The sequence below is a fragment of the Lissotriton helveticus genome, chromosome 4_1 (assembly GCF_964261635.1).
Source record: "Lissotriton helveticus chromosome 4_1, aLisHel1.1, whole genome shotgun sequence".
Lineage (NCBI taxonomy): Eukaryota > Metazoa > Chordata > Amphibia > Caudata > Salamandridae > Lissotriton > Lissotriton helveticus.
The window spans coordinates 220918525-220946416 of record NC_136063.1 but is presented as its reverse complement, the minus strand read 5'-3'; the positions used below and the strand labels follow the sequence as shown (position 1 = coordinate 220946416).

General features: G+C 43.9%; 1 long non-coding RNA gene across 1 annotated transcript in view; it reads right to left on the bottom strand.

Moving 5' to 3' along the window:
• The window catches only part of LOC144827111 (uncharacterized), a 60010-nt gene extending 32887 nt beyond the window's left edge, over window positions 1-27123 (bottom strand). Inside the window, exons 1-2 of the long non-coding RNA XR_013610024.1 lie at window positions 27076-27123; window positions 26943-26986 (exon numbers count right to left, since the gene is read on the bottom strand). This is a non-coding gene — a long non-coding RNA (uncharacterized LOC144827111). The remainder of the gene's footprint in view (window positions 1-26942; window positions 26987-27075) is intronic.
• Window positions 27124-27892: the final 769 nt, after the last annotated feature.

Here is a 27892-nt window from a genome sequence, read left to right as displayed (position 1 = left end):
TTGCGTTAGTTATTCATAGATGCGCTAGCCTCAGTTTTAAATTCAACAATTGTGCAGCATTTAACAATTGTGAAAATTATAAACACCCGATGCTTTCTTTTCTCACCCTTACCGTTTTTTGCACAATCATGCCAATGCAGTAATCTCTTCTATGTTAGTTGTCTTCACACAGTTGCTGTGACAACCAGCTAGTTTATGCCTGTCAACCAGAAATGTATATAATGTTGATGTTTGAGGAACCAGATGTAGTGAGCAAGTCGGTCCGCCGCCGAAACGCGTCTTGGTCGTTTGGAATAAATGTATCTTTCTTTGGCAATCAATCTACAGAGTCAGCGCCTGCTTGATTTGAAAGCTTGGTTTGACATATATATATATCCAAGATACCGAATCCTTACAACTCCATGTTGCAGAGCCAGAAAACGGAACGGACACCAGTTTTTCCTCGTGCAATATTTTTATTCAGTGAATCCTGCCATGACGCATTTCAGCCCCTAGCGGCCTTGATCACATAACATATTTGTGATTCCTCTCTTATTTAAACTGACAGTGCATCAAAACAATAGAAAACAGACTAATTGTCTGTTTTTCCACAGCAGTGTTTATGCCAGTTATACAATTACTTTCATTGTACATATATTTATATCATTACAGTTTAAATACTGTTTTGTACATAGAAAAAGGAAAATAAACTGCTTAATACATAATTTTAAAATTTCTCCACAAAATCCAAACAGATAAATCCTCAGACATTCGTGGGTAGATATTCAGAGAGTGGATTTTAATTCTCATGGCATAATGCATTGTTGATAGAGCATTCATAAACTCAAATCTTTGTTTATAAACTCCATTATGTAATGATGGTTCTTCCCCCAATGAGGACGCTGCCACATTAGTTGTGTTTCAGTAATTTATTACTGAAATCTACCCTAAAGAGCGCCGAGCCGCATCTGCTCTCTGTCGGCTATTTCGCGCTACTCCTACGTGCTGCGCGCGCATCCCTCAAGATGGCGGCCGCACGTCACGTCTGTACGTGACGTGCATCAACTAGACTGCGCCGCTACATATCTCCCCTTTTTTCCCAACAAACATTTAACTCACTTTCCGTCGCTCATATCAAAGTCTCGATATCTTGCGGGCTTAACCACAGCTCTACCACTCCGTGTGAGTCTCAGGGGGTCAGGTGAAATCACTCTCCCCTGTGTCTCTTCGCTCCTTTCTTCACTCTCAAGCGCGGTCGCGCCTCCATCTCGTCTGTTCATTCCCACTTCATTACCTAGTCCTTCATCACCACAATCTATTCTTTCTCCTCGCTGTTTTCCTCTGCTCACCTCCAACTCACCGTTTGATCGTTCTTGTTCCTGAGACCCTTCTTCTCCGTCTCCTGGGTCTTCTCCACCTCGGTTCCATCCTTGCACTCCGTTGCATCTAGCCATGCGATCCTGTGACCACACGTTGCCATCACTCAGTAAAGCCGCTCTACCCCTCACTTCCTTGACTTGCAGGGGCTTGCTATATTTACTCTCTCCCTTCCTCCTTAGCGTGGCCAATTTTACTCGCACCCATTCCCCTTTCTCCAGTTCGGTCTCCTTCACGTTTCTCCGGGCGTTGTAGTGTCTAGAGTAAACGGCCTGTGCTTTCTCCAGGTTGGCTCGCACAACCGCGGGGGACCATTCACTTGTTATGATTTTTTCCTTCCATACGCGGTTGTCTCGGGTGAATGGTTCACGGCCTCTCAGTATTTGAAAAGGGCTGTACCCTGTCCCTGTGGGGGTGATCCTGTACGCCCACACCATGCGTTCAATCTCTCTTTCCCAGTCCTTGCTGTTGGAGATGGCTGCCTGCACAGAGCCCATCACCACTCTGTTAAAACGCTCCACAAGTCCGTTCCCAGCCGGGTGGTATATGGACGTGTGCTTTGCTAAAATTCCGTTTCTTTGCATAAAGTTGCTCCATTTCTCTGATCTGAATTGAGGGCCATTGTCGCTTAAGATGGACTTCGGGATGCCTTCCCTCACGAACGTGTCCGCCAGGAACTTTATGATGGTCTCAGTGTCCATCGCCTCATCTATTTTTAGCTCAGGCCATTTCGAGTACCTATCCACCATGACACATACGTACTTCTGGACTCCATGCCCGTCCAGGATAGGGCCCAGTATGTCCACTGACAACTCCTCCCACGGATTCCTCGGGGGGTCAAATTTTCCAAGGGCTGGGCGGAGTGGTTTGAGCGTTTTGTCTGCTCCTTGGCACTGGGAGCAGTCTCTGACGTGCCTCTCAGCCCTTACGTCCATCCCTGGCCACCAGTAGTTTTGCTTAGCTCTTAGTGTCAGTTTTCCTATCCCCAAGTGTCCCTCGTGGAGCATGTCCAATAGTTTGGGGATGATCTCTGCTGGGGGGATGACTTTCTCCCCTCTGTATACAAACACTCCTTGGTCGTCCATCGACAACTCTTCTCTGACTTCGAAGTATGGGTTGAGGCCTCCACGGGTAAGTCTCTTTTCAGGCCACCCCTTTGTGATGTAGGACTTTACTTCTTCAAGGACCTGATCTGTCTCATAGGCCTGCCTCCATTCGTGATGCCCAAGGGTTTCCTCTTGGTCTTCCATGAGTGCCACCATTTCTTCTGCGCCTGCTTGGTCCTCTCCAGTCTGATCCATAGCCGCCGCTCTACTCAGGTAGTCTGCCACCTTGTTCCTGCTGCCGGGGATGTGTTCTACGTCGTACCTAAATTCTAGCAACTTGAGGGTCATCTTTGAGATCCGCGGCGTGGCACTGGCGTGTCCGCTGGACGTTAGCACTTTCAGTAAGGGTTTGTGATCTGTCTTTAACAAGAACCGTGTGCCCCACAAGAACTGCCTGAACCGGGTCATGGCCCATACGACCGCCAGCATCTCCTTTTCAATTACACTGTACTTCTTCTCAGTCTCACTGAGCGTGCGGGATGCAAAACTGATCGTTTCCATCTTCCCTTGACCTCGATCTTGCATAAGGACGGCGCCCAATCCCTTGTCGCTGGCGTCCGTGGTTAATACCGTGGTTCCTTGGGGGTCATATCCTTGGAGTGGGACTGCTCCGGCCACCTCTCTCTTGACAATCTCGAATTCACCTTGCGCCGCCTCCGACCAGCAGAATTCCGTGTTGTCCCGTGTCAGCTGCCTCATGTGATGGGTTTTGGATGCGAAGTGCTGCACGAACTTACTATAATACTCTGCCATTCCGAGGAACGATCGGACTTCTTCTTTGTTGGAGGGCGGTGGCGCGTCGCAGATGGCTCTCACATTGTCGGATTTGGGGGTAACTCCTCGCACCCCTATCTCATGCCCCAGGTACGTGACGGACTCCATTCCTATCCGGCACTTGGACCACTCGGCGGTGAGGCCCTTATTCTCGAGGATCTTTAGCACCTTCCCTAGTTTGTTGTCAAGATCCGGCCTGTCTCGCCCCATTACCAGGATGTCGTCCTGAAAATATTGGACTCCTTCAGTGTCTTTGAACAGTTGGTGCATCAATTTTTGGAACACCGCAGCCGCAGAGGCAAGCCCGAACGGCATACGGCGGAACTGGTAGCACCCGAATGGGGTGATGAAGGAAGTGAGCTTACGGCTGTCCGGATGCAGGGCGATCTGGTGGTAGGCGGAGGTCAAGTCTATAGTGGAATACCATTTGACTCCCCTGGTTCTGGCCAACATTTCCTCGATCCGGGGCAAGGGGAACTTTTCCACCACTATGCTCTTGTTCAATTCACGTAGGTCGACACACAGCCTGATCTTCCCGCTTGGCTTCTTCACTACCACTAGAGGTGCGAGCCACTCCGCACACGTGATAGGTTCTATGATCCCTTTCCTTTCCAGATCCAGTAGTTCTTCCTGCACCGCGTCCCTCACCGCCAGAGGTACATTCCTCACTTTGTGGGCGACCGGTACTGCATCGTCCTTCAAGACTATCTTGTGTGCAAATTTTTTCCATCCTTCCGACTGTGCCTCCGAACACCTTGGGGTACTCTTCTTTCCATTTATCTAGGTCAGGCCAGGCTCCCGGTTCCGTGAGTAGTATCTGTTCCTTGCCTCCGGGGTCCAGCTTGATGCCCAGGTCTCCTTGGTCGAGCCATCCTAGGACTGAGGGTCCTCTCTCCGATATATACAGTTTGCAGAAAGCTGATCGGCCTCTGAACTTAAACTCTAATGGCCTGAAACCTGCCATGGGAATGCGGTCCCCGTTGTACGTCACTGGGCGGATGTCCAGCTTCTCCAGTCCTGGACCTAAGTGTGGTGCAAAACTCTCCTCCCATACCGCTCTTTGGATGATGGTGTAGGGTGAGCCGGTGTCAGCCACGACCTTTATCGGTATTCCGCTGATCAGCATCTCCAGGACCGGTTTCATCGTTCTCTTGCCGTCCACGTTCAACACCTGGCCATCGACGCTTAGTGCTTGATCTTCTATGTAGATGATTGTGACGACGTCATCCTCGGCGCCCTCGTCTTGTTCTTCGTCGTCCTGTCCAAAATACTTCACCATGCTCTTTGATGCCTTCCTCCGACACACCTTCTCATAGTGGCCCACTACACCGCAGTACAAACATTTGGCGCGGAATGCTGGGCACTTCCTGTCGTGCGCCTCGTGCGACCAGCTTCCGCACCGATAGCATGGTTTCTTACTACCTCCCGCTTGTTTCCCTGGAGGGCCTGGGTTGCCTTGCCATTTGTTGGGTCCTTTAGCCGCCGAACCCTTGTTCTTGTAGTCCCTGCGGGACTCTTCCTCGCCAATTCTGTTCAACATGGCGCTGGGGGTTGTCTCTTTCCTCGTTGCTTCCGCACACCTGCGCGCCAGTTCTGCCCTTTTGACTATCACCATTACCTCCTTTAGGGTGGTGTCTCCACTGGCCCATAACTTGTCCTGCACTGATGTGCACGTGGTATGCATCACCACCTGGTCTTTGATGAACTCCTCTTCCCAAGTATCATACTTGCACGTGGCCGCTAGTCTCTTCAAGGCTGCAACATATTCCTCCACTGTCTCTCCCGGGCGTTGTTTACTTTGCTGAAAATTTAACCTGTCCACTGAGACACACACCGCCGGCCTGTAGTGCTCGTTCAGGTCTTCGATGGCATGGGCATACACGTCCACGTCGGTGCTACCTCTTTCCTTTGGCACCAGGCTTTTGTAAATTCTCAGGCCTTCTGGGCCCAGGTTGAGCAATAATATGCGTTTCTTCCTCTTGGGATTGAATTGTTCTTCACTCTCATCCTCCAAGACTCCAATGAAATTATCGATGTATTCCCTCCAGTCTTCCCACTTCATAAGCGGTTCTCCTGGTCTGGGCAGGAACTGCACTGGCACCATCGCGTACCCCGCCTGCGCACTCATTTTCTCGCTCTTGATCGCAGGATAGGCACTCGCTTGGCTTCGGGGACTTCTTGGCGTGTTGTCCTGTTCTTTCTTGTCTGTTTGCGCTTGGGGACTACCTTCTTCCGCCCCCTCGATCTTGCCTGGGGTATCCAGCGCGGTCCTCCCTGTCTGGTGGGTCGCAGCGTGCTCGGGCGTGCTTGCTTGGGGTCTGTGGGGCTTGGGCTACCCCTTCGGGCTGGTATGTACCTCCTTTGGGCTGTGCCGTGCTCTGCCACGCTCTTTAGGGTGAGGTACCTGCGTAGGGGCTGCTGGTCGCTTCTCGGCCACCTGCTCCTCCTGGCACCAGTTGTCTGGTGGTGCTGTTCCTTGCTGCGTGCCCTCTAGCCACCTATGGATGCTGTTTCCTCGGTGGGCTGGTCCTGTGCAGGGGGTGGGGGTCTACCATCCCACCCTCGTCGCCATTGTAATGATGGTTCTTCCCCCAATGAGGACGCTGCCACATTAGTTGTGTTTCAGTAATTTATTACTGAAATCTACCCTAAAGTGCGCCGAGCCGCATCTGCTCTCTGTCGGCTATTTCGCGCTACTCCTACGCGCTGCACGCGCATCCCTCAAGATGGCGGCCGCACGTCACGTCTGTACGTGACGTGCAGCAACTAGACTGCGCCGCTACACATTACATCTCAAAAACATATATCTAACATCATGTTACTATTACTATGCATCGGCAACCCTATGTCGTAGACAATAGCCCATTTGAATGTATATACAAATATATAAATATATAAATGCATAAATATATAAATAAAAAAAAAAATACATACATACATACATATAAGTCTCCACTAAAGTCTGATCCTTAAACTTTGTGCAATATTCACATTTAATCAGTGAAAAAGGACTCTTTTAAATAGTGCAAACTAACAAATGGCATGGTACACATTTCTGAGCCTTCCCAAATTTGGGGCTAAAGAGAACCAGACAATATTTTCGCTTCAGCCGGGCCTTGCTCATACTCCATATTGAATGTTCACAATGCTTGCCTTCATCTTATCCTTACACTACATAGATCCTACTCCCATATGTTGTTTCTTGATTTGTGTGGATCCTATTAATCATCTATCAGATATAACTTGAAGATGAGCCAGGGAACAACTGCCATTTCCCAAAAATATATATATGGGGTAAAGGGTTGAAAGTAACTTATATTTAACAAATTAATAATTAGTTCTTACTATTAATTAATTAATTGAAATTTAAATATGGAATTTGTGTAATTAATTTTAGGAGTGGTTTGTGGGGTTTATATTGTGGGAAGTAATTGTTGTTTAATTAGTTGATCATTATTATTAATTAATTAATGTATATTTAATTAGGATATTTGTATATATGTATGTCTGTATGGTATTTATTGTTTTGGGGTAAAGTGTGGGAAGTTAAATACATTTTATGAGATTTAATTTGTATTTTTAATCAATACTATTTCTTTAATTGGTAATTAATTATGTTAGTTGAGGAAGCACATTTTTTTTAGATTTAGGTGTATGTTGTGAATCTTGTGGTGTTATAGGGTAGGAAATACAAAAGGTAAAATGTATGTAATAATGAATGTTTTTATTTCTAATCATTTTTAATTAAATATATTTTGTTATTTGGAAAATATTTTTTATTTTAGTTAATATAATATTTGTAGGCATTTATTATATGAGGAAGCCTTCACGGCGAAACGCGTCTGTCTTTCTGGGGGCAGGGGGGTCTGCCATTAAATTACTTTTTGTATTGAAGCTCGGAGTGCCGTCTACTTTGTTCAAGGAAGGATCGAGTGTTCGACGATATATATATATATATATTTATTACCTACTGGCGGTCGCCAGTAGGTATATATAGTTAGGATTTTTTCCATATGGGATTTTTGAAAATTCTATGTCTAATAACTTTGGCGTTTGTGGACGGAATTGGCTGAAATTTTCAGGAAAATGGCACATTTTGTTTCTGAGCAGCCCTTGAAAATTTGGGGGGGGTTCGTCAAGGGGGGGCCGAGAAAAAAGGGGGGTCCCAAAACGTGTTTTTAACATTGAGTTTTCCATAGGGCGGTTGGCCTCACTTTTAGCCCGAACGGCTGAATGGATTTGCACGAAACTTGGCAAAATTGTAGGGACTGGTAGCCCGATGTGCCTTTTGTAGGTCTCAATATATGTGCTTCAGTGGATTTTGAGAATTTAACGTTCAAAAAAAGATATATATCTGTAACAGCGGACCGGGCAGCGCTCCAGTTCGCGTACTTTTCGCGCAACGGACCTTTGTGAAGCGAAGCTGATTGGTTCTCCGGCGTCTGTAAACATTCCAAACAGTCCGTAGCGGCCGCCATCTTGTCTCTCGGTAGGATCGAGAGACAAGAGGAGGCCAAAGCGAAGGGGCAAATGACCATAAGGGGGCATAGTAGATCCTCGCTGACCCCCTAGGTTTGATGTGGAGGTTTTAAAAGGGCCCCGCGGGGCAAAAAAAATAATAATAATAATAATCAAACGGCTGAATGGATTTGCACGAAACTTGGTAAAATATTAGGGACTGGTAGCCCGATGTGCCTTTGCTAGGTCTCAATATATGTGCTCCAGTGGATTTTGAGAAATTAATGTTCAAAAAAAGATATATATCTGTAACAGCGCTCCGCTTCGCGTAACGGAGGTTTGCGAAGCTGATTGGTTCTCCGGCGTCTGTAAACATTGCAAACAGTCCGTAGCGGCCGCCATCTTGTCTCTCGGTAGGATCGAGAGACAAGAGGAGGCCAAAGCAAAGGGGCAAATGACCATAAGGGGGCATAGTAGATCCTCCTTGACCTCTTAGGTTTGATGTGGAGGTTTTAAAAGGGCCCCGCGAGGCAAAAAAAAAAATAATAATAATAATCGAACGGCTGAATGGATTTGCACGAAACTTGGCAAAATTGTAGGGACTGGTAGTCCGATGTGCCTTTGCTAGGTCTCAATATATGTGCTCCAGTGGATTTTGAGAAATTAACGTTCAAAAAAAGATATATATCTGTAACAGCGCTCCGCTTCGCGGAGATAAAATTATATCTGTATTACCTAGCTGTTGCTAACACCAGTTAGCGACGGCTAGTAGGAGATAGCGACCATCTTGGGCCCCACTTTGCATGTGAGTGATATTTATCACTAATGACATGCAAAGTGGGCATGCCAAGATGTTAGCGACTGGAAACAGTCGCTAACATCGCTATCTCCTATTATCAACTTTTGGAAATATTCGCGATAAGCGCGAATATCTCCAAAAGCTAGCACCTGCCCTGAGCAGTTCTAAGGCATGTTATCCAATGGGAGGTGGATAACATGGCTAAGAGCATTAGCTCGGTAATGCATGAATATCGCTGAGTTTTCAGCGATATTAATGCATTGCGGTCGTTTTTTATCGTATTTGCGATAAACCTTGATAATAGCAAGGTTTATCTGCGATAATTTCTGACGATGCTTAGCGGTAAAAAAATCGTTGCTAAGCATCGTTAGGGATAAATATCGCTTAACTTTGGTAATATGCCCCAACGTCTGTTAACGTTCGATTCGAAGGAAATCAGGAAGTGTTGAAAAACATTGTCTGCGCCATCTTGCCTTTTTTCAAATGCCACACTTTTGTCGTGCACGGCAGTCATTTTAGATGCCTTGACCAGACCCACTCTGTGCACGCTGTCGATCCTTAGCATGACTCCCCACCCTCGCAAGCATCTCCCCCAGGCAGTGGTCACCCCCGCTCTCTGTCTTATGCATGGGTAATAAACCACCCCCCATCTGCGCTGCTCTTCCCTGAGAATCACACCCTGTGCCCGCCCGACACCTCCCTTTCGCCCTATTCACTACCGCACCCTCTGACACTCCTTTTCCTCTGTGTCCGATTGTCCAGGCCGGTCCTAGGGTATCAGCTAGCCCTGCAGATGTAGTTTATGGCCCCAGCTGTAAAGAATCACCCCTCTTCAAAGGAGTTATAGTAGATCAAGGCCCACACTCGATGAGATCCGTCACAGCAGACGCGTTCCTATTATCTGAAAACCATCCTGTATTGTGATTGGGGAGGGGACCGAGCCTGAAGCGGAAGATTCCAGGGATGACTCTTTGTACATCAAAGTTTTTACAATTATGTGTCACATTAAAAATATATAGCACTCCAACAAAGTAGTAAGATTATAAAACTTTAATAACTTATAAATATATACAAGAAAACAAAAACAGTAATAACATATAAACATTTTTAGGGAAAAACAACGAAGTAGCGGTCGGCTGTGCGAATAGTCCCAACGCAGCACAACGTCCAGATTTCTGGCGTGGGGCGTCGCGGGGGGTGGGTCATCAGTAGCAAACTGTTGTGCGAATAGTTCCAAGGCAGCAGAACGATGGCACCAAGGTGATGTCCAGTAAGTTGCCGCACTGGTTTTGGTATCCTACAATGCTGCTCCGAATAACGGTGTGGGGCGCCCCGGGGGAGGCGGCGTGAACGGGCCTCTCCAGGTGGAGTGTCATCTGTTGTAGTGGGGCGCCCCTTTACCGTTTCAGTTGCCATTCCGTCCGTTTTTGGTCCACTGTGTCAAAAGCCGCAATTCAGCTGAGTTGCGCCCACTCTTGCGGTGCAGCGATAGGCGGCTGTCACAGGACTCTCAAAATGGCGGCAGGCTCTTTCCTTTTTGGGCCTGGTCCACTGAAATGGCCCTGGGACACTTTGGAAATCGGACGCTTGTCTGCTAGGTCTTGGACCCCATTCTCGAAAGCGTCCCCTCCGCCTTGAGGATTTATCAAAAGTTTTGGGGGCCCCCGACTCCTGTAGGCTTCTGGTGGGGAGCGGTTGCCATGATTGCTCGCGGAATGACCACGACGGAGCTACGAGATGGTGGTGCTCTCATGCTGAAGCCAGCTTCAGTCTGAAACATCCAGAAACAAGGTGGGGCTTTCATCGTTTGGGAAAAAAAAAAGTTTTCATCCAATGAAAAGTGTTGTTTTTAGGTCATATGATCAAGCCTTCCATCATTAGGAAACCAAAAGTAAAATGAACCAATGAAAAGTTTTATAAACAAGTCACATGACCTGTTATGCGGCATAGGGTATAAAATGCGGAGAAAATACGTTGGCACGTGAGGCGGCGTCAGTAGCGGACCGATGTGCGAATAGGCCGAAGGCAGCACAACGCGCCAAGATCCGGATGGCACCGAGGTGGTGTCTAGCAAGTTGTGGCACTGGTGTGGCCATCCTACAATGGTAAAAGTCGGCGTGGGGCGCCCTGTTGGCCTGTGAGATGGTGTCAGTAGCGGACTGATGTGCGAATGGGGCCAAAGGCAGCGCAACAATATTTTCTGACTGACACCACAAGGCGCTGAGATGCCAAGATCCGGATGGCACCGAGGTGATGTCTAGCAAGTTGCTGTACTGGTGTGGCCATCCTACAATGGTAAAAGTCGGCGTGGGGCGCCCTGTTGGCCTCTGAGATGGTGTCAGTTGCGGACCGATGTGCGAATGGGGCCAAAGGCAGCGCAACAATATTTTCTGACTGACACCACAAGGCGCTGAGATGCCAAGATCCGGATGGCACCGAGGTGATGTCTAAGTTGCGGACCGATGTGCGAATGGGGTCAAAGGCAGCGCAACAATATTTTCTGTATGGAAGATACCACTAGGCGTTGAGATGCCAAGATCCGGATGGCACCGAGGTGATGTCTAGCAAGTTGCTGTACTGGTGTGGTCATCCTACAATGCTGAAAGTCGGCGTGGGGCGCCCCATTAGCCTGTGAGATGGCATCAGTAGCGGACCGATGTGCGAATAGGCCGAAGGCAGCACAACGCGCCAAGATCCGGATGTCACCGTGGTGGTTTCATAGTTGAGAGGCACTTCATCTGCAGTGGGGCGCCGAGATCCGGATGGCACCGAGGTGATGTCTAGCAAGTTGCTGTACTGGTGTGGTCATCCTACAATGCTGAAAGTCGGCGTGGGGCGCCCCATTAGCCTGTGAGATGGCGTCAGTAGCGGACCGATGTGCGAATGGGGCCAAAGGCAGCGCAACAATATTTTCTGAAGAGAAGACACCAAAAGGCGCTGAGATTCCAAGATCCGGATGGCACCGAGGTGGTGTCTAGCAAGCTATGCAGTTGAGTTGTGTGCGCACTTGCGGCGAATAGGTCGAAGGCAGCATAACAATGTTTTCTGAATAGAAGACACCACAAGGCGTTGAGATTCGGTTACCACCGAGGTGATGTCTAGCAAGTTGCCGCACTGGTGTGGCCATCCTACAATACTGCTCCGAATAACGGCGTGGGGTGCCCGAAGGGGGGGGGGGAGGCGGCGTGAACGGGCCTTCCTAGGTGGAGGCTCGTCTGCTGTAGTGGGGCGCCCCTTTAACGTTTCAGTTGCCATTCAGCTGAGTTTCGGCTGCTCTTGATGCTACAGCGACAGGCGGCTGCAACAGGACTCTCAAAATGGCGGCCTGTTCTTTGGATTTGGGCCTGGTCCACTAAAATGGCCCTGGGACACCTTAGAACTCGGACGCTCGATTTTTTTTTTCCTTTCCTGTACATGCAAAAAAAGGTAAATGCCCGGTACGTTACACGCTTCATCTGCCACGATGAACTCTCCAGAGGAACCGAAAAAAAATATAGTTATGGTAACTATACCATGCATCGTCATATGGAGAGGTGGCACCAATTAATTATAGTGCTGCATAAAAGAGAGATTTGGAGGAGAACCCCTGACCTGCTAGTACATTCATCAAAGAAGTGGCACTGACAGCATCAGAGGCAAGGGAAACGGTCCCAAATATTTAGAAGAACTTTGGAAAGATTAAAATGACATGTTTAGATTGTGGCAAATTAATTTCATGTGGACAGATGAGTGTTACTCTAATAAATACAGCATATGAACATCATCATAGTCGATGGTTGGTAGAGACATTTTGACTATATCCTGGACCTGCCCGTCCTCGCCCAAAATGGCGCCGGAATAAATGGGACTCGTAACTCCTTGTTGTGTACTGGTTGCAGAACCTTGAAATCACGAGATACGTATGCAGTTTTGAAGCACATGGCGGGCGGGGACGAGAATTGATTGAATATTTCGACATCCCTATTGATATTAAGTTCTGATGTGTTATTGATTACTGTACTATTGAAAGTTCGAATTAACGTCACCCATGGTACTTGCCCGCAAATGTATATCTAGATAATTTTATTGTAACTGGCCCTGTCGTATTTTAATTATAAAATGTACGTCCACCGATTCCGTAACTGTTAGACACCTTAGTTCTTGCAACCTAATGGCCCGCCCGTTACGTTCCTCTACAGTGTAAATGTCTACTCATCATATACGATTACAGTTTGCTCCGTGGCCGGCCCACGTGGTTATAGGCTCGTATTTGTATAATGAAATTTTCACAATAAAGGTTTTTAAAAGAAAACATGGTAGTAGTATATACATTGGTAAAGTTTTTAATAATAGTCACTGTTTTAGAATCAGTAAAAGGCAAGTGAAATAAAGCAGACCAATTACATGAAGGGTAAAAGGTATAATTCGAAGGATCGCAGTAAAGATAAATGGTCAAGGGCTGTTGTGTTTTCTACTCCTGCAACATAAAGTGATCGATAAGAATCTCATATTCAGGCGTATCGGCGACTAAGACAGCAGGTCGACCCTCTTTTGCTCAACGGCTCCGTCATGGGACGAAGAAACGCTCTTTTTCTCGAAAAAAGAATATATTTTACTTGCAGGACAGTTGTAAATTTTCCGGGAAAGTACATTAGCCTGGAACATTATAACATATATTTAAGAAAAAATAATGTTCGGAAGTAATAAAAAGCGTAATTTTAGGTCATATGACCAAGCCTTTCATCATTAGAATAAGAAAAGTAAAATGAACCAATGAAAAGTTTTATTAACAAGTCACATGACTTGTTATGCTTACGTTACGCGCTGCGCGCCCCGGATGACTTCCGGATGCGCTAACGCGGCGCGTCATATGACGCATTACGCGACAACGCAGGTCCAGAATATAGTCAAAATGTCTCCACCAACCAGCGGTTGGAACACAACCCCTTTCAGCAGGCTAAATAGTTCTGTTAAATGACAACAGAAGGGACAGGCAACAAGAACTATCAGTCAAAGAGGGGAGGGCTAGTTCTTCTCTACCGGGTTACATTGGGGCGCTACCGGAACTGATCGAATTGGTAGTCTACAGTGTTTCTGGATATTCAGACTGAAGCTGGGGTTAGCATGAGAGCAGCACCATTTCGTAGCTCCGTCGTGGCCATTCCGCAACCAATCATGGCAGCCGCTCTTTATCGTTATTTTGGGCGGGGTGGGTGGCGGAGCCAAGCTGTTTTGCAGCCATCATTGTGTGGAGTTCAGTTCATCTCACTAGTTTTGTATTTGTCATGAGGGGTTGTTCCTAATGTTTCTATTTTAGCGAGGTCAAAAAGAGATCCCATTAGTGGCCTACTGATTTTGCTCGATTCCTTTTCTTTTTTTTTTACACGATTTTTCGTTATCTGCGAAGACTAAACAGAGTATTGCGACTCTGTGTTTGTTTGTAAATAGAGAATGAACCAAAGAGAACCAATTCTAAAACAGTAAATACTTGGATAACAATCAATCAAATGGAGAGAGAAGCAGGCACGACGTATTACAACGGGGGCAAAGGCCTGCGTTAACTACCCTTCACTATGTGCAAAGAGAGAGAACTCCTAATAGAAATGAGGGGGGGGGCACCATTCAAAGCAGATCAGTGTGCATAAACACGAAAATGTTTTCACTTACCACGTACTTGACATTCGACAGCTTATGATATTTGCTATTAAAAAACCATTGAAATTCACTGAAAAAACCATAGGTTATAGACCATATATAGTTAGGAATTAGCATTTACAAAACCTTGAAAATTCACTGAAAAAACCATAGGTTATAGACCATATATAGTTAGGAATTAGCATTTAAAAAACCTTATTTTACTCACACAAAACCATTGAAATTCCATATATAGTTAGTTGCACTAACTATATATCGCGCACCCGCAATCCACTGCTGATCATGTCACATATTACATCATTCATGACATGGTCAGTGACATCACTGATGACATCACTGATGACATCTCAAATGACATCACTGATGAGATCACTGATGACATCATCCAGTGACTGTGTGTTTCTGTAAAGTTTAAATATGTTTTACATATTGAAGAATGAGTAGATGTATAAGTGTCTGGACGAAGGATTTAGTAGGTGCATGACTGAATGTGTGAGTGAGTGATTAAATGTGTCTCACTGAGTGCATGGGTTAGTGACTAAACTGTCTTAATTTGTGCATCAATATGTCTGTTGTTCTGTAAACTGCTGCATGTGTTGATCAGTAGCTATATGATTAACTATATGGGTTATTGATTGATTGTCCAAGTATTTGTATGGGAGACTGAGTGTGTGTGTGGCTGGCTGGGAGGTGTGTGACTCTGTGCAGATCAATGTGTACTTGTATCAATGATTGTATAAGAAAGTAAGTATGTGTTAGTATATGTTTGAAAATGTAAGGTGCTCTATGTTTAACTGTATAGACAAGAAAATGGAAGTGTGATTGATTCTTTACAGGACTGACTAGGTGTGTGAGTAACTCCATGGATGAGTGGCAGAGTGTGAGTGTCTGTATAGGTGTATGAGTGCATATGATAGTGTTGTAAAGATGAGTGATTGTATGTATGAATGATTGTATGGGTGAATGAGTGAATGTGTGTGTAGACGTAGGAATCAGTGAGTACGTATGTAGTAACTAGTATTGGTGTGTCAATGGTTTCAAACATTATACTCTGTATTTAACACTGGGTGAAACAGAGGTTATATTAAAATGTGAGGAGATGCATTGTATTGTCACATGAATGATATCATCAGTGATGTGGTCATTGATGTCAAATGAGATGTCATCAGTGATCTCATCAGTGATGTCATTTGAGATGGCATCAGTGATGTCATCAGTGATGTCACTGACCATGTCATGAATGATGTAATATGTGACATGATCAGCAGTGGATTGCGGGTGCGCGATATATAGTTAGTGCAACTAACTATATATGGAATTTCAATGGTTTTGTGTGAGTAAAATAAGGTTTTTTAAATGCTAATTCCTAACTATATATGGTCTATAACCTATGGTTTTTTCAGTGAATTTTCAAGGTTTTGTAAATGCTAATTCCTAACTATATATGGTCTATAACCTATGGTTTTTTCAGTGAATATATATATATATATATATATATATTACGAATAAACAGTACCAAAATCGCAACGCTCTCAGAGACCAACACACAACGCCAGAATGCAAAGTCCAAGGGTGTTTATTTACACCTACAACATGTTTCGGCTTGTGGGAAGCCTTGATCACGTAAGTGAAGATGCGTGCAAACAGTCTTAATAAAGTTACAAGCAGTTCATGGACACAGACAGCGGACTGGTAGGCTGACAACTCAATGGCAGACATCTTGGAACGGCCAAAAAACATATAAACATAGTGTGTACATAATGTCAATGGTTCATATGTAATGTTCTTGCAAGTAAGCAAACAAACAAACTATGTCAAATGACAACTCTGACAGAGTGTAAAATAAAGGTCCTCATAATAGAGCCCTACAACGTGCGTGGGTGTCGTCTGGAAATGTGCATCTCACAGAATGGACACACATTAAAGTATAATCCCGAGCGCATCTGCCTGATAGTGTCCATCAATGTGATCATAGACGTGCCCGCAAAATAATAATAATCATTGTACGTGGGTTTGCAATGAAGTGCAACTAGAAAGATCAAGTAGCACTCGAAAGGGTACACAGTTATCAGGTCAAATACCCGGTTGCGCCCTGTGATCACGGAACACATGAGAACACTATGGTGTCAAGTTATCAGGTAAAATACATGGAATCACAGTGCACGGAAAATTAGGTCCTTGCTCGACAGGCCCATTAGAATGCTGCGATGTCCTGGTGCTTGCAACAGGTGCCCATCAAAGGCGTGCTCAGTGTTGTAAGGTGAGAATAGACAATAAAGGGCCGTGTAAGTGAGTGCAGTGACGTGGCCCTGTTCCCCGACTGTTCTCCTGTTGGGGAATATATAAAAAATATTGTTAAATTAAAAAGCATTTTTCGCAATGTATACAAACAATAAATAAACAAATTAAAGCACTAAAACCATGGAGAAGAAGATGCAGAGAAAATGTCCAATATCAGATGCCCCGACTGTGTGAGTTGGTATGGCTACATGGGAATCCGAGAACATTTGTTACAGGGTCCCTGGGAAGGCTGGTGGAGACCAGCAAATGTCCCCATGCATGAGATAGTCATGTATAACAACACTGGTGAGAACATTAGTTCTCCTTCAGATGGACTGCCAGCTCCTCATCCTGATTCAGGCCCCCAGGGACCTTGGTCTGGAAATTGATGATACGTTTAGATTCATTCTGCCTCAGTCTCAACACTCTGTTACCACCCCTGGGGTTCCTGTCAATCTGTTCTAAAATGAAAAAACTCAACAGTGCAGGGTTCGAGAAATGTTTGTCACGAAAGTGCCTTGCCACAGGATACTTTTCATCATTTTGTGCAATGGCACGATAGTGTTCCAGTATGCGTTTTTTGGCGTGTGCAGTCGTGCTGCCTATATACCAAAGCCTGCAGGGACAAACAATCACGTATACAACATGCGTGGTACTACAAGTGAGAAATTGGGTGATCTCTTTCTCAACTCTATTGTATTTCACTTTTTTTACATGAGTGCTGTTCCTACAACCTTTGCAATGGCCACAAGGAAAAAATCCCTTAGGAACAAAGTCTTGGGTAGTGGGGTACATGGTGATATCACTACGTACACATAGGTCTCTGATATTCCTGCCTTTCCTGTATGTGATACTTGGTCTTTCGGGAACAAGTTCTCCTATGATATTATCACTTTTTAAGATGTCTCAGTTTTTGGCCAGTATCTTGTGTACTTGTCGTGACTCAGTGTTGTAAGTTAAGATGAGTCGCGTACTGTTCACATTGTATTCCTTATCATCAGATATTTTGTCCTCTAGAGTAGCACTTCTGGGGATTTTGTCTGCTCTTAGTTTGGCTTTTTTCAACACCCATGCTGGATACCCTCTGTTTTTGAACCGTTCCAGCATTTCAGTGTACTCGCGCTGATAGCCATCATCGGTGTTGCAGTTTCTCCTTGCCCTCAGCAGCTCACCATAAGTTATAGTCCATTTCAGAGTGTCCGGGTGGCTGCTGAGGGCATGGAGAATACTGTTGCCGGCAGTTGCTTTCCTGAAAAGTGAGGTATGTATTTTATTGTCCTTGATGTCAATTCTGACATCAAGGTATTCGGCCATAACCTTACATATGCTGCTCGTGAGCACGATGTTGTTGGCATTGGCGTTAAGGAGGTCAATGAAGCAATTCGCTGCTTCTACCCTCTCCACACCACGAAGAGATCATCTATGTAACGCCACCAAGTAGCAACATGACTCACATGTTCCGACCATGATGGGTCCATGAAGATCTTCTGCTCCCAGTGCCCCATAAAGAGGTTCGCAAAACTGGGAGCAAAACATAAACCCATCGCGGTCCCAGTCTCCTGCTTGTAGAGAATACCATCAAACAGGAAGAAATTGTTCAAGAGCTAGAATTCCACCATTTCTAGTAACATTTTGCTGTGCTCTTTGAACCGAAGGGGACGTGCATCTAAAAAATGCTCACAGGCTTCCAGGCCCTGTTGATGGTCAATGATGGTATAAAGGGCCTGGACATCCATGGTGATGAGATGGCAGTCATCATCCCACTTCAGGTTCTGTAGTTTGGTAAGGAAATCTTTTGTGTCCTTTATATATATATATATATATATATATATATATATATATATATATATATATAACATTATAATATTTTTATATTTAATATTACATATATTTGTATTTGAACTTTTAACACATTTATATATCTTTACATTTAAAAAAAAAAATTTTAATTGTTAAAAGTTGGTTTGTTTTTAATTTTGAACTGACTGGAGTAAGATTATTAATTGCTACTCCTCTGCAATTTAACAATTTCCCTACTGTTGCACTCACTGGAGTGGGACTAGTAATTGTTAGCCCTCCGCTGTCCAATACCTTCCCTTTTTTTGCAGTCACCAGAGTGGGAATAGTAATTTTTACCCCTCCACTATCCAACATGGTTCCTACTGTTGCACTCACTGGAGTTGGAATAGTAATTTTTACCCCTCCGCTATCCAACACTTTCCCTACTGTTTCACTCACTGGAGTGGGAATAGTAATTTTAACCCCTCCGCTATCCAACACTTTTCATACTGTTGCACTCACTGGAGTTGGAATAGTAATTTTTACCCCTCCGCTATCCAACACTTTCTCTACTGTTGCACTCACTGGAGTGGGAATAGTAATTTTTACCCCTCCGCTATCCCTACAGTTGCACTCTGTGGAGTGGGAAATTTAATATTGAAGATTTCTAAATAGTTTACTGTTTTAATTTACAGACGAAGGTTGTAAAAAGCGGCAAACGGACGATTTCAGGTGTGTAACGAAAAAAAAACGAATTTCGTTGCGCACGCTGCATCGCCAAATACGATGCAGCACGCGCAACAAAATTAGTTGTTTTTTTTGTTGTTACTTACCTGAAATCGTCCGTTTGCCACTTTTTACCACCCCCCCACCCTGCCCCTCGCCCGCCCCACATCACCGCCCATTGGCACGCCCTATACGGGCCGTGGCTGACCAGCACGAGGAACATCTTTCAAATCGGAGAATGACTCACCCAAGGTCTTCTCATATTCAACAGAATTACCATGTCACTCGGAGAAGTACATTGGCTCCCCCTGCAGATATGCCTGTCATACAAAACAACCTTCATCATCTACAAGGGTCTCAGTGCCAGCACCACAACCCACAACCAAGACCAAGAGGCCAGTCAGATCAAGTACATCACGCAACACCATTAGCATCTCCATACTGGAATGAATTAACTTAAAAGAAGGGAAGTAACAGACAACGGTCCTTCTGCTGCTTTGCACTAAAAACTTCGAACACCACAGTGGCTCAGATTCTGCAGGCTGATTTCCTTCTCCTGTTTTAGACAGAGCACAAAACTCATCTTTCAATTTTTCACTTGATCGCTTCGTAACCCCATATTGTTTATATCCCTGTGTTGCATTAAAATTATTAGTTTATTAATTGGTTTAAAGTAAATATATACGAATTATTATGTATGTGTGTTTCACTTTTTTAATTAAGTTTATTTATTATATTTTTTTAATTGATATTAAATCTACTTACTTTTCTATACCAATTTTATTATTCAAGAAATGTAATATTATTTTATTTTATATGTATATATATATAAAATTCGATACTCTGTACAACTATATTTTTTACATCGATATTGTTTTCTCTAATTTTCGGTACTTACCTATTTAAGTATAGGGAGTTAATATTTTTGCATCAATATTTTTTACTTTTATATTTTTAACATCAATATTTTGACAGTGAACCACATATGCTAACTATACCAGGGACCAGTAGCGGGCTATTGTGGGAGTGCTGATGGGCGATGATGTGGGGCGGGGAGGGGCAGGGTGGGGTGTAGTAAACTACAGATTATGGCCGATTAGAGATAAGTAAACATTTTAATAATTAAAACAAATTTTGTTGCGCGCCCTGCATCGCATTTGGCCTAACTCCGACACAGGTGCCAAACACGCCGGAAATCCACTTATGATTCATATGACCTTTCAGGGATCTGCTTGAATGAGAGGGGATGGAACTCTCAAAGACAAAGGGTTGGACACACTGGGCACATTGTTCCAGGAAGGCGGTTTCATGCCTTTGAACACTTTTACAAACACCATGTATCCCCCCCTGGTCACTTCCTAGCGCATCGTACGCTACTGGCCAAATGGCAGCAACATTGGCACATCAAGGACGTGGAGTCTAATACACATCCCCTGTTGCATGCAATCCATGTGATGGGTGCAGGTCGACACACATAATGACATCCATCTCACAGGACTTGATGCAGACCCCAAGACTACACTGGAAGCGAGACATTGATAATGAAAACAGTGGAAATAAAGCAAAGTTTGACTGTGCTTGTAGCGCCTGTGGGGAAAAGTTTTCTTCCACTGCCTTCTGTTGTGAATACTGGTCATTCATTCACTGAAAGTTCCATCATTTAAATGTTTCATCTCTATTAGAACATGTCTGGATGGCATTAGCATAAGGGGTGCAGAATAATATTCTTGAATTGGGATGGTGCTTATGTGTTAAGTTGATGGTGTGTATTTTTCCCTGTCTTCTGCTTTTCCAAACAGACAATTGGGCCAATTCAGAGAACTAATCTGAGACAAAATCCTAAACTTACTACTTTTGGTATTGACAGAGGTATTTAGTAGTAGTAAAGTTAGGATTTTGTCTTAAGTTTGACTTAAGACAGACTTGTGTATGAAAACCCCCACATTCTGGGAGTGATCTAGAACACTTTTGGATTTTACTAGGGATGCTGCCCAACTTTCTTTTATTTTGCTACTCATTTGAGGCTTAAACTAATTCTGATTTTGCATTTGAGAGCCTTTATGGCATCGTTTCTGCACCGCTTCTGTTTTTTATTTTGTAATAAAACCCTTTACCTTTCATTGATCTAGAACTCCGTAATTGAGTGGTCCCCTTTACTTACATTATTAACTGTTTTACTCCACTAATTGATATTTTGGAGGTTCCTTAACTTGTAATTCAACCTGTTGGAGAACCAAATGAGGTAAAAAGATTTTTTTGGGGGGGTAACATGTTTGTTGTGCAAATGTTGGGGTATTGTTTTGCTCCCAGATGTGCAAACATGGAATCAGACCCACAAGGTGAAGCATAATTGCTGTTACAGAGAGTACAGAGTTAGAGGGTTGGAATCGGTGTTTCCATACTCATAGGGGCTCAGTTCCTGCCCTCACCTGATACCTGAAGGCCACACTCCAGTGCACCACGCTAGCAGACATTCATCAGATTCAACCCAAAGAGTACCTTATTGACTGCTGTGTTCTTTTAACATGTAAAATTGTATCTATGCAATGTTTATATTTGGTGCACATTCTCCAAATGATGTTCCTGTTTCTGAGTACACTTTGTCAATATTTTGTATCTTATATGCTTCTTTAAAAACAATGTAGTCCATAGGTTATGAGCCAGCGTCTAGAGGTACAAGCTTTAGATTGACTGGTTTGCGACCTGGGCTCCATTTTCAGATGTGATTGAAGAGCTAATCAGTTGCATCACAAAATGTACATTTACAAAGCATGAGACATTTTGCGATTCCTGCCAAGCCCTGCAAATGCAGGAAAAGAGACCTCCGAGCTCGGCTGCCAACAAGCTTGCAACCTTTCTCTCAGCTAACGATCTTGCCCAACACTGCTCGGAAATTACACACGCCAAGGGCTCAATTCTGGACCTTGTGATATCCAAATCAGACCAGATTACCTCTGCTTCACCCATCCGTGTTGACTGGTCTGACCATTTCCTCATTCCCTTCTTTTTTCACCTCTCTCACACTTTAACTCTCGACCAACCTAAAAGAGCATCTACGTGGTTCTGCAACACAAAAAACATTGATCTTGAGATTCTATGTGATTCTGCTATGCGTTCACTTCCTAGTCTAGACCCCAATACGGATGTCAACGATCTCGCTCCCCTTTGCCTCTCAATCCTTGCTGTCGAGATCGACAAGGTTGCTCCACTCCAAAGCAAAAGGAAAAGACCCACCCCAACAGCTCCTTTGATCAACAAAGCTCTCTATGACAAAAGGAAAAACCTCAGAATCTTGGAGAAGCACTGGAGACATTCTCCATCCACCCCCAACCTCTCTCTTTTACGCTCAGCAAGATCCAATAACCACCAGCACAACTTCCAGGAAAAAACATCTCATTTCAGATCTCTCCTTGATTCAGCTAAAAACAGACCAAAAAAACTTTTCGACCTCATCAAAAACCCAAATTGTTTTTTCCAAACCATCAAGCCTGAGGAGGCTTCAAAGAAAGCAACTGAGTTCGCTATATTCTTCGATCAAAAGGTAAAATCTCTGGTGGAACAGGTCACCCACCCCACCCTCATTGAGGAGCGAAAAGCCTTAGTCACCTGGCACAACTTTGCCACCATCTCGGAGGTTGATCTCCTCAAATGCATCCGCGAAACCAAACCCTCCAACCATTCTTCTGACACCATACCCAGTGGCATTGCCATTGATTTCAATACTAACACCCTTTCCAACTGGACCAGGCTAGTCAATCTCTTCCTCAGTCAAGGATCCCTTCCAGTTGTCCTCAAAACAGGACAGGTTACCCCCTTCTAAAAAAAAACTCTGCAGATGTAAATGACCTCAATAACTTCCGCCCCATCACCAATCTCCCTTTTCCTTCAAAGATCACACACAAATGTGTTGCAAAACAACTATCCCAACACATTATGGACAATAATCCCCTCGACATGTTCCAGTCGGACTTTATTCAAAATTGCAGCACTGAAACAGCCCTGCTGAAAGTGATCGATGATGCGCTGCATATTCACGATTCGGGGGAATTTTGCCTTCTGATTCTTCTTGACCTCTCTGCAGCTTTTGACACTGTTAATCACAACTCCCTCCTGAACATTCTTCATCAGAGAATGGGCGTGGAAGGCATAGTACTCAAATTGTTTGCCTCTTTCCTCTCGGACAGATCCCAAATGATTAAGATTGCGAACAGTCTCTCGTCTCCACTGGTGGTTGGTCAAGGCGTCCCTCAAGGTTCTATCCTTGCTCCCACTCTGTTTAATCTTTATCTGGAACCATTAGGGAACCTCCTAAGCAAATCTGGAATCCTCTACCATCTCTATGCAGACGACACCCAAATATACCTCAAGGTGTCTTCCCCTCATGATCTATCACTACTCAGCTCTACTCTCAATGCTATTCACAACTGGATGTTAGTGCACCAACTCATTCTCAATCCCTCTAAAACGGAATACCTCCTCTTATCTAACTCTCTCTCCTCGCCTCCTGTTCAATCCTGGTTGGATCAGTTGTATCTACTCAACAGTAAACCCATCATTTTGGACTGCGCTAAATCCTTAGGTGTCATACTGGACAAAAGACTCAACCTAATCTCACACATCAATTCCATGGCCAAGAGCGCACATTATCAGCTGCGCCTTTTTTGGGGGATTCGTCGGTTCTTGCGGGAGAATGACCTAAAAACCTTGGTTCAATCGCTAGTTCTCTCTAGATTAGACTATTGTAATTCTCTTCTGACTGGCCTGCCCAAATCTCCCCTCTCTCCCCTCAAATCCGTCCTCCATTCAGCAGCTCGCTTCATTTCAGGGTCCAAACGAAGTGACCACATCACCCCTATACTGTCTTCTCTCCTATGGTTTCCCATCGAGGCTAGAGCTATCTATAAAACGGCGTGCATCACCCACAAAGCTTTGCACTCTTCCTCCCCTCGCTATCTGGCGAATAAACTGAAATTGTCTGGAGGCTCAAGACCGTCTCGGAATGCGGAAAAGTTCCTTCTTGAGCCCCCCCTCCTTCAAAAGGGAAAAATTGATGGCACAATCGTTCTCAGGTAATGCGGTGAGAATCAGGAACTCACTTCCTCCCTCGCTCCGTGCCATCACCTCCATCCAGATCTTCAAAGCGGACCTCAAATCTCTTTTATTCCAAAGACACTTTCGGAACTAATTCCCCCCTTCTCAGACCTCGCCAGGAAGTTCTTTAGTCATTGTAAATGTGTCACATATATTTATATTTTTATTTGTACATCCTGTGCTTGCTGCGTTTGATTTTGTGTTCCGTTTGCCTGAGTTGGTTTGATTCTATGGCCTGCTATTTTTCGCCAGAAAGTTCTTTATTCATTGTAAGATTTGTCATTTATATTCATATTTGTGCTTGTACAGTCTGTGCTTGCTGTGCCTGAGATTGTGTGCCTTATGCTTACGTCACTTTGATTCTATGGCATGCTATTTTTATTTGTTCCATTCCTGTAACAGTTCTCTCATGTAACGTAACTGGTTCTATGGTACAGTGCTCTGACACCTTCGGGTAAAGTCTGCGCTTTATAAGAATACATTAAATAAATAAATAAATAAATGGCATTGCAAGGTACATGCAGGGGCCCCTTGAATCACTGTCTACAGCCACTGAAGTCACACACCATGAACCACAATATGAATGTTGTCCCACTACCCTCATAGTTTCATTCTTTGTGAATCAGTTATCACACTTTGTAGAATGTCGGTAACTGATCAAAGGTTTGTGGCTGCAATTTTGTTCATACTCTATTAATATGTATTCTAACCCGAGTCGTGGTAGGTAGAGGGCATCCCTTTCAACGAACCATCCTAGTTGTGATTCAGAAAGCACCTTCACCAGAATGAGAAGCACGCTTTGCAGTGACAAAGCCTGTTATTTTACAAAAGAGATTTGTTTGTCTGGCCCAATGAGTACATTCCTCTTTTTGCTATTATGGAGTGAATGCATTCTGTGCATTAACCAGCTCTTTCAAAGCAACTGATACAGCTAAAGCAGACATTGTATAGCCAAAAGTAATTTTTCTGTGTAATTTACAGCATTTCCGAATATGTTGCAGGGTATCACTGCAGGTAATTTTTAAGACTATAATGCAAACAGCTATGACATTCGGGTAGGGTTTCAACCTGCCCGATGTCACTGGATCGTCTCAGCAGAAGGTGTCAACACCAGTGTGCTCCTCTAAATATAATTGTCGAAGGGCTGCAGCAAAGCTTTTTTCTTGTTATCCTGTCAATTCGACTTGTAATTACGATGCTGGCAATGTCTCAAAGTGACTTAGAGAGAACATCTGTTTTGGCCTCGTACCCAGTGTCCTCCACGGCATTTCACACTATTTTTTCTCTAACAAATTTAGAGATCATGTCTTGCTCTGCTTTCCTTCTATATCCTTTTATGACAAGGTCGAACATTTTTTAGCAATTTCACGAAAGGAAGTTTGGTGTGATTTATGACCATGAAAAAACTTTTTTAGAGTTATCTGAAACCAATAAAACTGTCGGTTGGCCGTTAGCACTATGTCCTAGGTGCTCAACATTTTAAACATTCAGGGTAATGGATTAATTAATGAGATAAAATGTTCTCAAGGCAACACAAGGCAACCCAATGCAATGCAAGCCCTTCAGTCATGCAAAGCCACCTTACGTGGCTCTTTGTAGCTTAGTAAATGTAGAGTAACAGAGGGCAGCGCAAGTGGCTGCCTTGCTTTACTCAGCATTGTGAAGGCATTTCATGGGTGGAGTGTGGGCGTTCTCTTACATCCACTCACGATTTTGGTGCATTCATTCATTTACTAAGAATAGTAAAACTGGGAATGTGTCAAAATGAAATGTCATCCCAGCAGAGAGGTAACGAGGAGAAATATGTTTCTTTCTCCCTGGTATTTCCACTTCTTGCACAAAAAGAATCCTGCCTGTAATACAGGCACCCTGGAACCATGGAGCAAGGTGGCGACAATTGGCACTATTAGAGAGAGTCCGGGGAAAGCCGGGACTGAACCCTGCACAGCTTAATGGCACTAAGACCTAAATTCTATGAACAAACTTTTCACAAGTAGGACATTCAAGTTTTTACTTCAATATTTTAGCACGAATCAAAATATAATAGGTAAATTCAAATAAATTTCACCGAAACAATAATCTAGTTAATTTCACAAAGTAAAGGTTTCTCAACACATATGTATATTCTTTATGAATTGACATCCCAAAAAGCAACATTTTACTAAAACCCAATGCATTTCAGGTTCAATCTGAACCCTTCTTCAGGGGTATACATATTCTAGAAATCCTAATACAAGTTCAATTTGAAGTCTTCGGAGTCAGTCAGGTTACGAATATACAAAAAGAAAAGAAGAAGTAACACTTCCCTCATTTCTTACGACAATGGAATACAGTACAAGACATATCCAGCATTACTCATTTGACTGTGGGTATTTACATTCTTAAAAACGACACCACTGAGAGAGAAAGGAAACCCCGTAGAATACATATCTCCAAGATTAACCGTGTGTGAACCAAAAGGAATCAATGGAAGAGACCAAGGGGGAATAAGAGAAAAAGATGAGAGAAAAAAATGAGAGAAAAAACTAAATTCATAATGCACCACACACCTGTGTCATTGTTAGTGCATAATGCTACCCTACCTCCAACTAATGTGAATTGATAAACTCTGTACCTCATACAGTCCTACTGGGACCAGGAGTATCTACCCGATATCCAGAAAAAAGTATCACTGTGAGAGTAAAAATAAAAATAATGTAGATATGGTGGGTATTTAAAGTTTCATTAATTCAATGAAGCCAAAAACTTCAGCGTCACCTATTAGTGTTCCAATGAAACATACCCTTATGCGCGGGGAAAATTAAGACTATGGCTCGACATCAATCCGTATTAAACCTCGAGAAGTCACTAGAATGTAACAAACGTAAACTACATTAAGACTACAAGCTGCAGCGGACTTAATTCCTAACTTGAAAAGTGGGACGGCGTCTCCGTCTTACCTTCTAATGGACATTACTCGCACCCTTCGTGTTCTTAAGATAATCTAAAATAGACATGAGAACACACTCAATGGGTGTCTGAGCGTAAGCCAGTTTGGTAATATTGACCAAACATCATTAAAATTGCTCGTACCTGCTGGGACAAAAACGCTCTCCATTTAACGATCTCCACTACTCCAGATTGAAATCAACTAGGCGGGGAACACCCACCATTGATAAATCCAAGGTACGCCGGCTACTAAGCGACGCGTTGCGTGCCGCCTTCAGGGACATAGAAAACGGACTTATGAAAGCAGTTTGCCTCATTTAAGATGGCGCCCATAATTCTGATGAAACGAATAAGAGAGAAGGGAAATAGAGAAAAGGAAATGAAAATAGGAAAAAAGAAATAGAAGAAATATAGTAAATAAAAAGTGAAAAAGTAAAAAGGTAAAAAGTGATTTGTGAACAGAAACTGCTGATGTCGTTTAGAAGCATGTGAAAACAGCCCCTCACACTCTAGGATACCAGTAAATTTATCATAAAAAGCATAAAAGTTCATAATGGTCATTGAGACCTCCCGGGATTACGGTCCCTAATTTCTTAATTTCTTAATCCATTGTGTTTCTTTTCGAGACAATGTTGTATTTATGTCAGTGCCTGTGTGTGGTTGAATGTGTTCAAGTATGGTAAACCTAAGTTGTGGAATGGTATGTGCAGCATTGATCCAATGTGCTGCAAGTGAAGAACTCATGTTTTTGTTACGTATCCGGCTTTTATGTTCCACTATTCTAGTTTTTATTTTTCTGCTGTTCCTTCCCAAGTAGATCAATCCACATGGGCATTTTATCGCATAGATGACATTGTTAGTCATACAATCTGAAGTATGTCTAAGAGCAATCGCCTTGCCAGTGTGAGGGTGTCGAAACTCTTTCCCAATTATTAAATTCGTACATTGTCCGCAGTTATGA